Genomic DNA, 14188 nt, shown 5'->3' with positions numbered 1-14188 from the left:
CATAAGGGTGGTGTCATCTGCATATCTGAAGTTATTGATATTTCTCCCAGCAATCTTGATTCCAGCTCATGCTTCTTCCAGCCCAGCGTTTCTCATGATGTACTCTGAATGTAAGTTAAATAAGCAGGGTGACAATATACAGCCTTGACGTACTCCTTTTCCTATTTGGAACCAGTCTGTTGTTCCATGTCCAGTTCTAACTGTTGCTTCCTGACCTGCATATAGGTTTCTCAAGAGGCAGGTCAGGTGGTCTGGTATTCCCATATCCTTCAGAATTTTTGACAGTTTATTGTGATCCACACAGTTAAAGGCTTTGGCATAGTCAATAAGGCAGAAATAGATGTTTTTCTGGAACTCTCTTGCTTTTTCCATTATCCAGTGGATGTTGGCAATATGATCTCTGGCTCCTCTGCTTTTTCTAAAACCAGCTTGAACATCTGGAAGTTCACGGTCCAAGTACTGCGGAAGCCTGGCTTGGAGAATTTTGAGCATTACTTAACTAGCTTGTGAGATGAGTGCAATTGTGCGGTAGTTTGAGCATTCTTTGGCATTGCCTTTCTTTGGGGTTGGAACAAAAACTGACCTTTTCGAGTCCTGTGGCCATTGCTGAGTTTTCCAAACTTGCTAACATATTGACTGCAGCACTTTCACAGCATCATCTTTTAGGATTTGAAATAGCTTAAGTGGAATTCCATCACCTCCACTAGCTTAGTTCGTAGTGATGCTTCCTAAGGCCCACCTGACTTCACATTCTAGGATGTCTGGCTCTGTGTGAGTGTGAGTGATTACACCTTCATGATTATTTGGATGGTGAAGATCTTTTTTGTATAGTTCTTCTGTGTATTCTTGCCACCTCTTCTTAATATCTTCTGCTTCTGTTAGGTCCATTCCTTTTCTGTCCTTTATTGAGCCCATCTTTGCATGAAATGTTCCCTTGATATCTCTAATTTTCTTGAAGAGATCTTTAGTCTTTCCCATTCTATTGTTTTCCTCTATTTCTTTGCACTGATTGCTGACGAAGGCTTTCTTATCTCTCCTTGCTATTCTTTGGAACTCTGTATTCAAATGGATATATCTTTCCTTTTCTCCTTTGCTTTTCTGAAACTTCTCTTCTTTTCACAGCTATTTGTAAGGCCTCCTCAGATAGCCATTTTGCTTTTTTGCATTTCTTTTTCTTGGGGATGGTCTTGATTCCTGTGTCCTGTACAGTGTCATGAGCCTCCATCCATAGTTCATCAGGCACTCTATCAATTCTAATCTCTTGAATCTGTTTGTCATTTCCACTGTGTAATCGTATGGGATTTGATTTAGGTCATACCTGAATGGTCTAGTGGTTTTCCCTACTTTCTTCAAGCCTGAATTTGACAATAAGGAGTTCATGATATGAGCCACAGTCAGCTCCCAGTCTTATTTTTGCTGAGTGTAAAGGGCTTCTCCATCTTTGGCTGCAAAGAATATAATCAATCTGATTTTGGAGTTGACCATCTGGTGATGTCCATGTGTAGGGGTTTCTCTTGTGTTGCTGGAAGAGGCTGTTTGCTCTGAGCAATGCATTCTGTTGGCAGAACTCTATTAGCTTTTGCCCTGCTTCATTCTGTACTCTAAGGCCAAATTTACCTGTCATTCCAGTTGTTTCTTGACTTCCTACATTTGCATACTTTACAATATTGTAGTGTTTTTTTTTTTTTTTTGCCATACATTGACATAAATCAGCCAGGGGTGTACATGTGTTACCCATCCTGAACCCTCCTCCTCCCTCCCTCCCTATCCCATCCCTCAGGGTCATCCCAGTACACCAGCCCTGAGCACCGTCTCATGCATCAAACCTGGACTGGCGATCTATTCCACATATGGTAATATGCATGTTTCAATGCTATTCTCTCAAATCATCCCACCCTTGCCCTCTTCCACAGAGTCCAAAAGACTGTTCTATACATCTGTGTCTCTGTTACTGTCTCACATATCAGGTTATTGTTACCATCCTTCTAAATTTCATATATGTGTGTTAATATACTGTATTGGTGTTTTTCTTTCTGACTTACTTCACTCTGTAGAATAGGCTCCAGTTTCATCGACCTCCTTAAAACTGATTCAAATGCATCCTTTTTAATAGCTGAGTAATACTCCATTGTGTATATGTACCACACTTTCTTATCCAATCATTTTCCAATGAACATCTAGCTTGCTTCCATGTCCTAGCTATTGTAAACACTGCTGCAATGAAATTGGGGTACACATATATCTTTCAATTCTGCTTTCCTCAGTGTATATGCCCAGCAGTGGGGTTGCTGGGTCATAAGGCAGTTCTATTTCCAGTTTTTAAAGGAAACTCCATACTGTTTTCCATAGTGGCTGTAATAGTTTGTGTTTCCACCAACAGTGTAAGAGGGTTCCCTTGTCTCCAAACCCTCTCCAGCATTTATTGTCTGTAGACTTTTGGATAGCAGCCATTCTGACTGGCATGAGATGGTACCTTATTGTGGTTTTGATTTGCATTTCTCTGATAATGAGTGATGTTGAGCATCTTTTCATGTTTGTTAGCCCTCTGTGTGTCTTCTTTGGAGAAATGTCTGTTTAGTTCTTTGGCCCATTTTTTGATTGGGTTGTTTATTTTTCTGGAATTAAGCTGCAAGAGCTGCTTGTATATTTTTGAGATTAATTCTTTGCCAGTTTCTTTGTTTGCTATTATTTTCTCCCATTCTGGAGGCTGTCTTTTCACCTTGCTTATAGTTTCCTTTGTTGTGCAAAAGCTTTTAAGTTTAATTAGGTTCCACTTGTTTATTTTTGCTTTTATTTCCATTACTCTGGGTGGTGGGTATTAGAGGATCCTGCTGTGATTTATGTCAGAGAGTGTTTTGCCTATGTTTTCCTCTAGGGCTTTTATAGTTTCTGGTCTTACCTTTATCTTTGTGCCAGTATCTTACTGTCTTGATGACTGTAGCTTTGTAGTATAGTCTGAAGTCAGGCAGTTTGATTCTTCCAGTTCCATTCTTCTTTCTCAAGATTGCTTTGGGTATTTGAGGTTTATTTGTATTTCCATACAAATTGTCAAATTATTTGTTCTAGTTCTCTGAAAAATACCATTGGTAACTTGACAGGGATTGCATTGAATCTGTAGATTGCTTTGGGTAGTATATTCATTTTCAATATATTGATTCTTCTTATCCATGAACATGGTATATTTCCCCATTTTTTGTATCACCTTTGATTTCTTTCATTAGTGTTTTATATTTTTCTATATATAGGTCTTTTGTTTTTTAGGTAGATTTATTCCTAAATATTTCATTCTTTTTATTGCATTAGTGAATGGAATTTTTTCCCTTAATTTCTCTTTCTGTTTTCTCATTTTTAGTGTATAGGAATGCAAGGGGTTTCTCTGTGTTAATTTCATATCCTGCAACTTCACTATACCCATTGATTAGCTCTAGTAATTTTCTGGTGGTGTCTTTAGGGTTTTCTATGTAGAGGATCATGTCATCTGCAAAGAGTGAGACTTTTAATTCTTATTTTCCAATCTGGATTCCTTCTATTTCTTTTTCTTCTCTGATTGCTGCGGCTAAAACTTCCATAACTATGTTGAATAGTAGTGGTGAGAGTGGGCACCCTTGTCTTGTTCCTGACTTTAGGGGAAATGCTTTCAATTTTTCACCATTGAGGATAATGTTTACTATGGGTTTATCATATATGGCTTTTAGTGTGTTGAGGTATGTTCCTTTTATGCCTGCTTTTTGGAGGGTTTTTTTTTTTTTATCATAAATGGATGTTGAATTTTGTCAAAGGCTTCCTATACATCTATTGAGATAATCATATGTTTTTGTTTAATCTTTCAATTTGTTAATGTGGTGTATCACATTGATTGATTTTCAAATATTGAAGAATCCTTGCATCCCTGGGATAAAGCCCATTTGGTCATGATGTATGATCTTTTTAATATGTTGTTGGATTCTGTTTGCTAGAATTTTGTTAAGGATTTTTGCATCTATGTTCATCAGTGACATTGGCCTGTAGTTTTCTTTTTTTGTGGCATCTTTGTCTGGTTTTGGTATCAGGGGGATGGTGGCCTCATAGAATGAGTTTGGCAGTTTACCTTCTTCTGCAATTTTCTGGGAGAGTTTGAGTAGGGTAGGTGTTAGCTCTTCTCTAAATTTTTGGTAGAATTCAGCTGTGAAGCTGTCTGGTCCTGGGCTTTTGTTTGCTGGAAGATTTCTGATTACAGTTTGGATTTCCATGCTTGTGATGGGTCTGTTAAGATTTTCTATTTCTTCCTGGTTCAGTTTTGGAAAGTCATAGTTTCTAAGAATTTGTCCATTTCTTCCAAGTTGTCCATTTTATTGGCATATGATTGCTGATAGTAGTCTCTTATGATCCTTTGTATTTTTGTGTTGTCTGCTGTGATTTCTCCCTTTTCATTTCTAGTTTTATTGATTTGATTCTTCTCCCTTCTTTTCTTGATGAATCTGGCTAATGGTTTGTCTATTTTATTTATCTTCTCAAAGAACCAGCTTTTAGCTTTGTTGATTTTTGCTATGGTCTCTTTTGTTTCTTTATCATTTATTTCTGACCTAATTTTTATTATTTCTTTCCTTCTACTAACGCTGGGGTTCTTCATTTCTTCTTTTTCTAGTTGCTTTAGGTGTAAAGTTAGGTTATTTATTTGATTTTTTCTCCTGTTTCTTGAGGTTAGCTTATATTACTATGAATCTTCCCCTTAGCACTGCTTTTACTGAATCCCATAGGTTTTGGGTTGTTGTGTTTTCATTTTCATTCATTTCTATGAATATTTTTATTTATTTTTTGATTTGTTCTGTGATTTGTTGGTTATTCAGAAGTGTGTTGTTTAGCCTCCATATGTTTGTACTCTTTTTTTTTTTTTTTTTTTGTACTCTTAATAGTTTTTTTCTTGTAGTTGACATCTAATCTTACTGCACTGTGATGAGAAAAGATGCTTGGAATGATTTCAACTAAAAAAAAAAAATTACCAAGGCTAGATTTATGGCCCAGGATGTGGTCTATCCTGGAGAAGGTTCTGTGTGTACTTGAGCAAAATGTGAAATTCATTGTTTTGTGGTGAAATGTTCTATAGATGTCAATTAGGTCTAACTGGTCCATTGTATCTTTTAAAGTTTGTGTTTCCTTGCTAATTATCTGTTTAGTTGATCTATCCATAGGGGTAAGTGGGGTATTGAGGTCTTCCACTATTATTATATTACTGTGAGTATCTCCTTTCATTATAGTTAGCATTTGCCTTACTTATTGCCATGCAGTCCTATGTTGGGTGCATGTATATTTATAATTGCTATATCTTCTTCTTGGATTGATCCTTTGATCATTATGTAGTGTCCTTCTTTGTCTCTTTTCATGGCTTTTATTTCAAAGTCTATTTTATCTGATATGAGTTTTGCTATTCCTGCTTTCTTTTGGTCTCAGAATTTTGATGCAACCATTCTCTCCCTCACTTTTTTCTTTTTGCATATATGAACATCTGTCTTCTCAGTAAGATTATCAATTTTAGAAAACAGAGTCTCAATTTTACATGTTTTGACAGTTAGGATTTGGTTTTACTTTATAAAACAATAAAGCCAAATACTTTGGTTGAATAAGATAGAGATTTATTATTTGCTAATGTAAAAGGAATCTGGAGCTGTTGTTTCAGAATGGCATGGAGATTACACCGACATTAGAGACTCAGGCTCCTTGCTTTCTTTTGTTTTATAATCCTTAGTATGTAACTTTTCAATCAGTTTTGAAAGCTTAAGTCACCTCTTTGTAGGCAACCTTGACAAGTGGGAAAACTGTACTCTAGGATGTATCTGCTGTTACATGTTGTATGCTCCATATTGTGTTGAGTAGTGCCCCTCCCTCAATTTCCGTTTACTAACCAACTGTAAATATGACTTTATTTGGAAGTAGGGTCTTTGTCCCTATCATGGATGTGAGTCATGTCATGGTGAAAGGGCTCTATGAAGCTATGAGACATGCAATGCAGAGCCACCCAAGATGAATGGGTCATAGTGAAGAGTTTTCACAGAACGTGATCCACTGTAGCAGGAAATAGCAACCCACTCCAAATTCTTGCTTGGAGAATACCGTGAACAGTATGGAAAGGCAAAAAGATATGAACAATGGTGGGTGAGCTCCCCAGGTTGGAAAGCATGCAATATGCTACTGGGAATGAGCAGAAAGCAATTACTAGTAGCTTCAGTAGGAATAAAATGACTGGGCCAAAGCAGAAATGATGCTCAGTTGTGGATATGTCTGGTGGTGAAAGTAAAATCCAATGCTGTAAGGAGCAATATTGCACAGGAACCTGGAATGCTAGGCCCATGAATCAAGGTAACTTAGACGTGGTCAAGCAGGAAACTGTGGTTTTCAGTCTGTCTGCCCTCTGATGGAGAAGGATAAGAGGCTTACGGAAGTTTCCTGATGGGAGAGACTGATTGAGACTCAGCATTCAGAAAATTAAGATCATGGCATCTGGTCCCATCACTTCATGGCAAATAGATGGGGAAACAATGGAAACAGTGAGAGACTTTATTTTGGGGCGCTCCAAAATCACTGCAGATGGTATCTGCACCCATGAAATTAAAAGATGCTTGCTCCTTGGAAGAAAAGTTATGACCAAGCATATTAGAAAGCAGAGACATTATTTGCCAACAAAGATCCATTTAGTCAAAGCTACGGTTTTTCCAGTAGTCTTGTGTGGATGTGAGAGTTGGACTATAAAGAAAGCTGAGCACTGAAGAATTGATGCTTTTGAACTGTCTTGTTGAAGAAGACTCTTGAGAGTCTCTTGGACTGCAAGGAGACTCTAACAGTCCATCCTAAAGGAAATCAGTCCTGAATGTTCATTGGAAGGACTGATGCTGAAGCTGAAACTCCAATACTTTGGGCACCTGATGCAAAGAACTGACTTGTTAGAAACGACCCTGATGCTGGGAAAGAGTCAAGGTGGGAGGAGAAGGGGACAACAGAGGATGAGATGGTTGGATGGCATCACTGACTTGATGGACAAGAGTTTGAGTAAACTTTGGTAGTTGGTGATAGACAGGGAGACCTGGCATGCTGCAGTCCATGGCATTGTAAAGAGTCGGACATGACGGAGTGACTGAACTCAACTCAAGCAGGAGAGGGCGAGAGTGAATTTTGACATCTCAGGAATCCGTGAACTAAAATATATGGGATTTCTTCTAAGAATCCCTTAGAAGAAATGAAGTAGCCCTCATGGTCAAAAAAAAAAAAAAAAAAAAAAGAGTCCAAAATACAGTACTTGGGTCCAATCTCAAAAATGACAGAATAATCTCCATTCATTTCCAAGGCAAAGCATTCAACATCAAAGTAATCCAAGTCTATGCTCCAACCATAATGCCATATAAGCTGAATTTGAACAGTTCTCTGAAGACCTACAAGACCTTTTACAACTAACACCAAAAAGAGATGTCCTTTTCATCATAGAAGATTAAATTGTAAAAATAGAAAGTCAAGAGACACCCAGAGTAACAGGCAAGTTTGGCCTTGGAGTACAAAATGAAGCAGGGCAATAGAGTCTTGTCAAAAGAACACACTGGTCATAAAAAACACCCTTTTCTGACAACACAGGAGTTGACTCTATATATGGACATCACCAAATCGCCAATACTGAAATCAGATTGATTATATTCTTTGCAGCTGAAGATGGAGAAACTCAATACAGTCAGCAAAAACAAGACCTGGAGCTGATTGTGGCTCAGATCATGAGCTTCTATTTGCAAAATTCAGGCTTAAATTGAATAAAGTAGGAAAAGTCACTAGACCATTCAGGTATGACCTAAATCAAATCCCTTATAATTATACAGTGGAAGAGACAAATAGATTCAAAGGATTAGATCTGGTAGACAGAGTGCCTGAACAACTATGGATGGAGGTTCACTACATTATACAGGAGGAATATATATGAAAATATACAGGAACATATATATATATTATTTTTCCCAAAGGAAAAAATACAAGAAGGCAAAATGGTTGTCTGAGGAGGCTTTACAAATATCTTAGAAAAGTAAAAAATCGAAAGGCAAGGGAGAAAGGGAAAGATATACCCAACTGAATAAGGAGTTCCAGAGAATAGCAAGGAGACAAAAGAAAACATTCTCATGTGAACAATGCAAAGAAATAGAGGAAAACAATAGAATGGGAAAGACTAGAGATCTCTTCAAGAAAATTGAAGATATCAAGTGAATAGTTTAAGCAAGGATAGACACAATAAAGGACAGAAAGAGTAAGGACCTAACAGAAACAAAAGATACTAAGAAGAAGTGGCAAGAATACACAGGAGAACTATCCAAAAAAGGCCTTAACGATCTGGATAATCACAATGTTGTGGGCACTCATCTTGAGCCAGATACCTGGAGTGTGAGGTCAAATGGGCCTCAGGAAGCAGTACTACAAGTAAAGTTCGTGGAGGTGACAGAATTCCCCCTGAGTGGTTTAAAATCCCCAAAATGATGCTACAAAAGTGTTGTATTCAATATATTAGCAAATTTGGAAAACTCAGCTGTGGCCACAGGACTGGAAAGGGTCAATTTCCATTTCAATGTCAAAGAAGAGCAATGCCAAAAGAATGTTCAAACTACCATACAATACCGCTCATTTCACAATCTAGCAAGATTATGCTCAAGGACTTTCTTCAAGGTAGGCTGCGGCAAATTGTGAACTAAGAGCTTTCAGATGTATGAGCTAGGTTTTGAAGAGGCAGAAGAACTAGAGATCAAATTGCCAATTTTCACTGGATCATGGAGAAAGCAAGGGAGTTCCAGACAAACGGCTGCTTCTGCTTCATTGACTATGCTAAAGTCTTTGACTGTGTGGAGCATAACAAACTGTGGAAAAATTCTTAAAAAGACAGGAATGCCAGGCCACCTTACCTGCCTCCTGAGAAGTCTGTATGCAGGTCAAGAAGCAACAGTTAGAACCATATATGAAACAACTGACTGGTTCCAAATTGGGATAGGAGTATGACATGGCTGTATATTGTCATCCTGCTTATCTAACTTATGTGCAGAGTATATCATGCAAAATGCTGGGCTGGATGAAGCACAAGCTGGAATGAAGAACATCATTGAAGAAATATCAACAGCCTCAGCTATGCCGTTGATAACACTCTAATGGCATAAAGTGAAGAGGAAAAGAGCCTCTTGATGAAAGTGAAAGAGTAGTGTGAAAGACTTGGCTTAAAACTCAACATTCAAGAAACTAAGATTATGGCATCCAGTTCCATAACTTCATAGCAGATAGATGGGGAAACAATGGAAACAGTGAGAGACTATTTTTTGGGCTCCAAAATCACTGCAGATGGTGACTGCAGCTATGAAATTAAAAGACGCTTGTTCCTTGGAAGAAAAGCTATGACCAACCTAGACAGCATATTAAAAGGCAAAGACATTATTTTGCTGACAAAGGTTCATCTAGTCAAAGCTCTGGTTTTTCCAGTAGTCGTGTATGGACATGAAAGTTGGACCATAAAAAAGCTGAGCAATGAAGAATTGATGCTTTTGAACTGTGGTGTTGAAGAAAACTCTAGAGAGTCCCTTGGACTACACGGAGATCAAACCAGTCAATCCTAAAGGAAATCAGTCCTGAATATTCATTAGAAGGACTGATGATGAAGTTGAAGCTCCAATACTTGGGTCACCTGATGTGAAGATCTGACTCATTGGAAAAGCTCCTGATGCTGGGAAAGGCTGAAGGCAAAAAGAGAAGGGGGTGGCAGAGGATGAGATGGTTATATAGCACTACTGAATCAATGGACACAAATTTGAGCAAACTCATTCCAGATGAACCTGGCAGGCTGTAGTCCATGAGGTTGCAAAGAGTAAGACACAACATTTTGACTGAAAAACAACAGCAAGGGTCTTTGTAGATGTACTCAAATTAAAATGAGGTCCTGTTGGGTTAGGGTGACATCTAAATCTAATAAGTGGCATATTCATAAAAAGAGGAAAATTCAGACTGAGACTCACAGGGAGACACATGGAAGATTGCCATGTGATGCAGGAGGTAAAAATTGGAGTGATTCAGCTACAAGACAAAGAATACTAAGGATTGGTGGTAACCACAAGAAGTTGGGAAAGGCAAGAAGTGATTCTTCCATAGAGTTTCCATGAAATTCTAATCTCCAGAACTGTGAAAAAATACATTTCTACTATTAAGTCATATAGTTGGTGGTAATTTGTCACACTAGCTGTCAGAAACAAATATAGTCCCCCAATAGTCTCAACATGTGCATCTATGAACCAAAGCATGGGAGCGAGATGAGTTCTCTCATCATCACCTTATGTGACTCATCTGTGGAATTTATGCCTCCTGCTCAACAGAACTGGTTGTGCCCAAATAGAATCTCCTGTTTCCTGGAGTAGAGATGATGGTAGTGGTGGAGAGGGCCCACAAGGGGATGTACTAGTTCTCTATACCTAAAGCTATAATAACAATTATTATTTTTTAATTTAATTTAATTTAATTTTTTAACTTTACAATATTGCATTGGTTTTGCCATATATGAACATGAATCTGCCACAGGTAGGGAGAATGGCAAAGCTATAATTATTAATACAACCTGCTCATTTGGGCATTTCCTGCTACAATAACGACAGACAGAGAAAAGACTGATGATACTGATGTGTTAATTGATCCAAGTTATCATGAAGAATTAGAATTGCTGAAACAAAGGGTTCAGATAAGAGTATATGTGGCATCTAAATGAATCACTGTTGTATCTCTTGGTATTTCCATGTCCAATGATAATGGTGAAGAGGTAACTGTCATAACCATTGCTTGACAAGGGCAAAGCAACTAGGGATGCATATCCTTTAAGGATGATGTTCTGGATTACTCCATCAGGCAAGCAGTCTAGATCAACTGAAGTGCTGGCTGAATGTGAGAAAAATCTAGGATTGGTTTTGCTAGAGGTGGATAAAGACTGTCAATTACTATTTCAAGACCTGCTGTTTGTTTCACTATGTCTTTTGTACTGAGCACATGCAGACTGTGGCTATTCACTACCTTGTGAAGTGAAGTGAAGCCGTTCAGTTGTGTCCAAATCTTTGCGACCCCATGGACTGTAGCCCACCAGGCTCCGCCATCCATAGGATTCTCCAGGCAAGAATACTGGAGTGGGTTGCCATTTCCTTCTTCAGGGGATCTTCCCGACCCAGAGATCGAACCCAGGTCTCCGGTATTGCAGGCAGACGCTTTAACCTCTGAGCCACCAGGTAAGCCACGTATTCACTACCTTAAAAAGGACTAAAATGTTGGACCTAATAGAGAGCTAAATGATAGAACTCCTTATTGCGAAATTCAGACTTAAATTGAAGAAAGTATGGAAAACCACTAGACCATACAGGTATGACCTAAATCAAATCCCTTATGATTATACAGTGGAAGTGAGAAATAGATTTAAGGGACTAGATCTGATAGATAGAATGCCTGATGAACTATGGAATGAGGTTCGTGACATTGTACAGGAGACAAGGATCAAGACCAACCCCATGGAAAAGAAATGCAGAAAAGCAAAATGGCTGTCTGGGGAGCCCTTACAAATAGCTGTGAAAAGAAGAGAAGTGAAAAGCAAAGGAGCAAAGGAAAGATATAAGAATCTGAATGCAGAGTTCCAAAGAATAGCAAGAAGAGATAAGAAAGACTTCTTAAACAATCAATGCAAAGAAATAGAGGAAAACAACAGAATGGGAAAGACTAGGGATCTCTTCAAGAAAATCAGAGATACCAAAGGAACATTTCATGCAAAGATGGGCTCGATAAAGGGCAGAAATGGTATGGACCTAACAGAAGCAGAAGATATTAAGAAGAGATGGCAAGAATACACAGAAGAACTGTACAAAAAAGATCTTCATGACCCAGATAATCACGATGGTGTGATCACTGACCTAGAGCCAGACATCCAGGAATATGAAGTCAAATGGGCATTAGAAAGCATCACTACAAACAAAGCTAGTGGAGGTGATGGAATTCCAGTTGAGCTCTTTCAAATCCTGAAAGATGATGTTGTGAAAGTGCTACACTCAATATGCCAGCAAATTTGGAAAACTCAGCAGTGGCCACAGGACTGGAAAAGGTTGGTTTTCATTCCAAGCCCAAAGAAAGGCAATGCCAAAGAATGATCAAACTACCGCACAATTGCACTCATCTCACACGCTAGTAAAGTAATGCTCAAAATTCTTCAAGCCAGGCTTCAGCAATTTGTGAACCGTGATCGACCCAGATGTTCAAGCTGGTTTTAGAAAAGGCAGAGGAACCAGAGATCAAATTGCCAACATCTGCTGGATCATGGAAAAAGCAAGAGAGTTCCAGAAAAAACATCTATTTCTGCTTTATTGACTATGCCAAAGCCTTTGACTGTGTGGATCACAATAAACTGTGGAAAATTCTGAAAGAGATGGGAATACCAGACCACCTGATCTGCCTTTTGAGAAATCTATATGCAGATCAGGAAGCAACAGTTAGAACTGTATGTGGAACAACAGACTGGTTCCAGATAGGAAAAGGAGTATGTCAAGGCTGTATACTGTCACCCATCTCATTTAACTTATATGCAGAGTACATCATGAGAAACGCTGGGCTGGAAGAAGCACAAGCTGGAATCAAAATTGCTGGGAGAAATATCAATAACCTCAGATATGCAGATGACAACACCCTTATGGCAGAAAGTGAAGAGGAACTCAAAAGCCTCTTGATGAAAGTGAAAGAGGAGAGTGAAAAAGTTGGCTTAAAGCTCAACATTCAGAAAACGAAGATCATGGCATCTGGTCCCATCACTTCAAGGAAATAGATTGTGAAACAGTGGAAACAGTGTCAGACTTTATTTTTTTGAGCCCCAAAATCACTGCAGATGGTGACTACAGCCATGAAATTAAAAGACCCTTACTCCTTGGAAGGAAAGTTATGACCAACCTAGATAGCATATTCAAAAGCAGAGACATTACTTTGCCAACAAAGGTCCGTATAGTCAAGGCTACGGTTTTTCCTGTGGTCATGTATGGATGTGAGAGTTGGACTGTGAAGAAGGCTGAGCGCCAAAGAATTGATGCTTTTGAACTGTGGTGTTGGAGAAGACTCTTGAGAGTCCCTTGGACTGCAAGGAGATCCAACCAGTCCATTCTGAAGGAGATCAGCCCTTAGATTTCTTTGGAAGGAATGATGATAAAGCTGAAACTCCAGTACTTTGGCCACCTCATGCAAAGAGTTGACTCATTGGAAAAGACTCTGATGCTGGGAGGGATTGGGGGCAGGAGGAGAAGGGGATGACAGAGGATGAGATGGCTGGATGGCATCACTGACTCAATGGACGTGAGTCTGGGTGAACTCTGGGAATTGGTGATGGACAGGGAGGCCTGGCGTGCTGCAATTCATGGGGTTGCCAAGAGTCGGACAGGACTGAGCGACTGAACTGCACTTAAGTGATAGAACGGTGGACAGTACTAAACACCTGTGTGCCATTTCAATCCGTTCACTCTCATTTCCTATTCCAGCCACTTCTGTAGCAGCGTCTTCCATGTAGGCTTTGACTAGCTTCGTATGGTGAAGTTTGATAACACTTCTACTTGGGCCAACACTAAATACTTCTTGCTTCCTTTCTCAAGGCTTTGCTAATGCCACTACTGGGGACACTTGTTGAAATCTACTTGACATTTTTGCCCATGAAGCCATCCATTTAGCAAAGGGAGGAGTTAATGGATAAATATGTCTTCTTATCAAATCTAAAGTGTAAGGGCTTCCCTGGTGACTCAGATGGTAAATAATCTGCCTGCAGTGCAGGAGACCTGAGTTTGATCCCTGGGTCAGGGAGATCCTCTGGAGAAGGGAATGGCTAACCACTCCAGTATTCTTGCCTGGAGAATTCCATGAACAGAGGAACCTGGCAGGTTACAGTCCATGGGGTCACAAAGAGTTGGATATGACTGAGCAACTACCACTTTGAGACTCACTTCATACTATTCTTCACAATGTCTCATGGAGGTGAATATCAGATGCTCATCTTTAGGGTCAACTGAAGTTTCCATATTGTCTTTTCTTACTCCCCTGTTTTACTCCCTCTTAACATTTTTCCCTCTTCAGAGCATTACTTCCCCAATAAATTACCCATATGCCAGTCTTTTTCTCAGCCTCTTCTTTTGAGGAAACACAATCTAAGTTAAAAAAAGAT

Source organism: Bos grunniens, chromosome 3 (assembly GCF_055505025.1).
Source record: "Bos grunniens cultivar Pamir isolate PY7600 chromosome 3, Bosgru_T2T1.0, whole genome shotgun sequence".
Classification (NCBI taxonomy): domain Eukaryota; kingdom Metazoa; phylum Chordata; class Mammalia; order Artiodactyla; family Bovidae; genus Bos; species Bos grunniens.
This window is presented reverse-complemented; position numbering follows the sequence as displayed.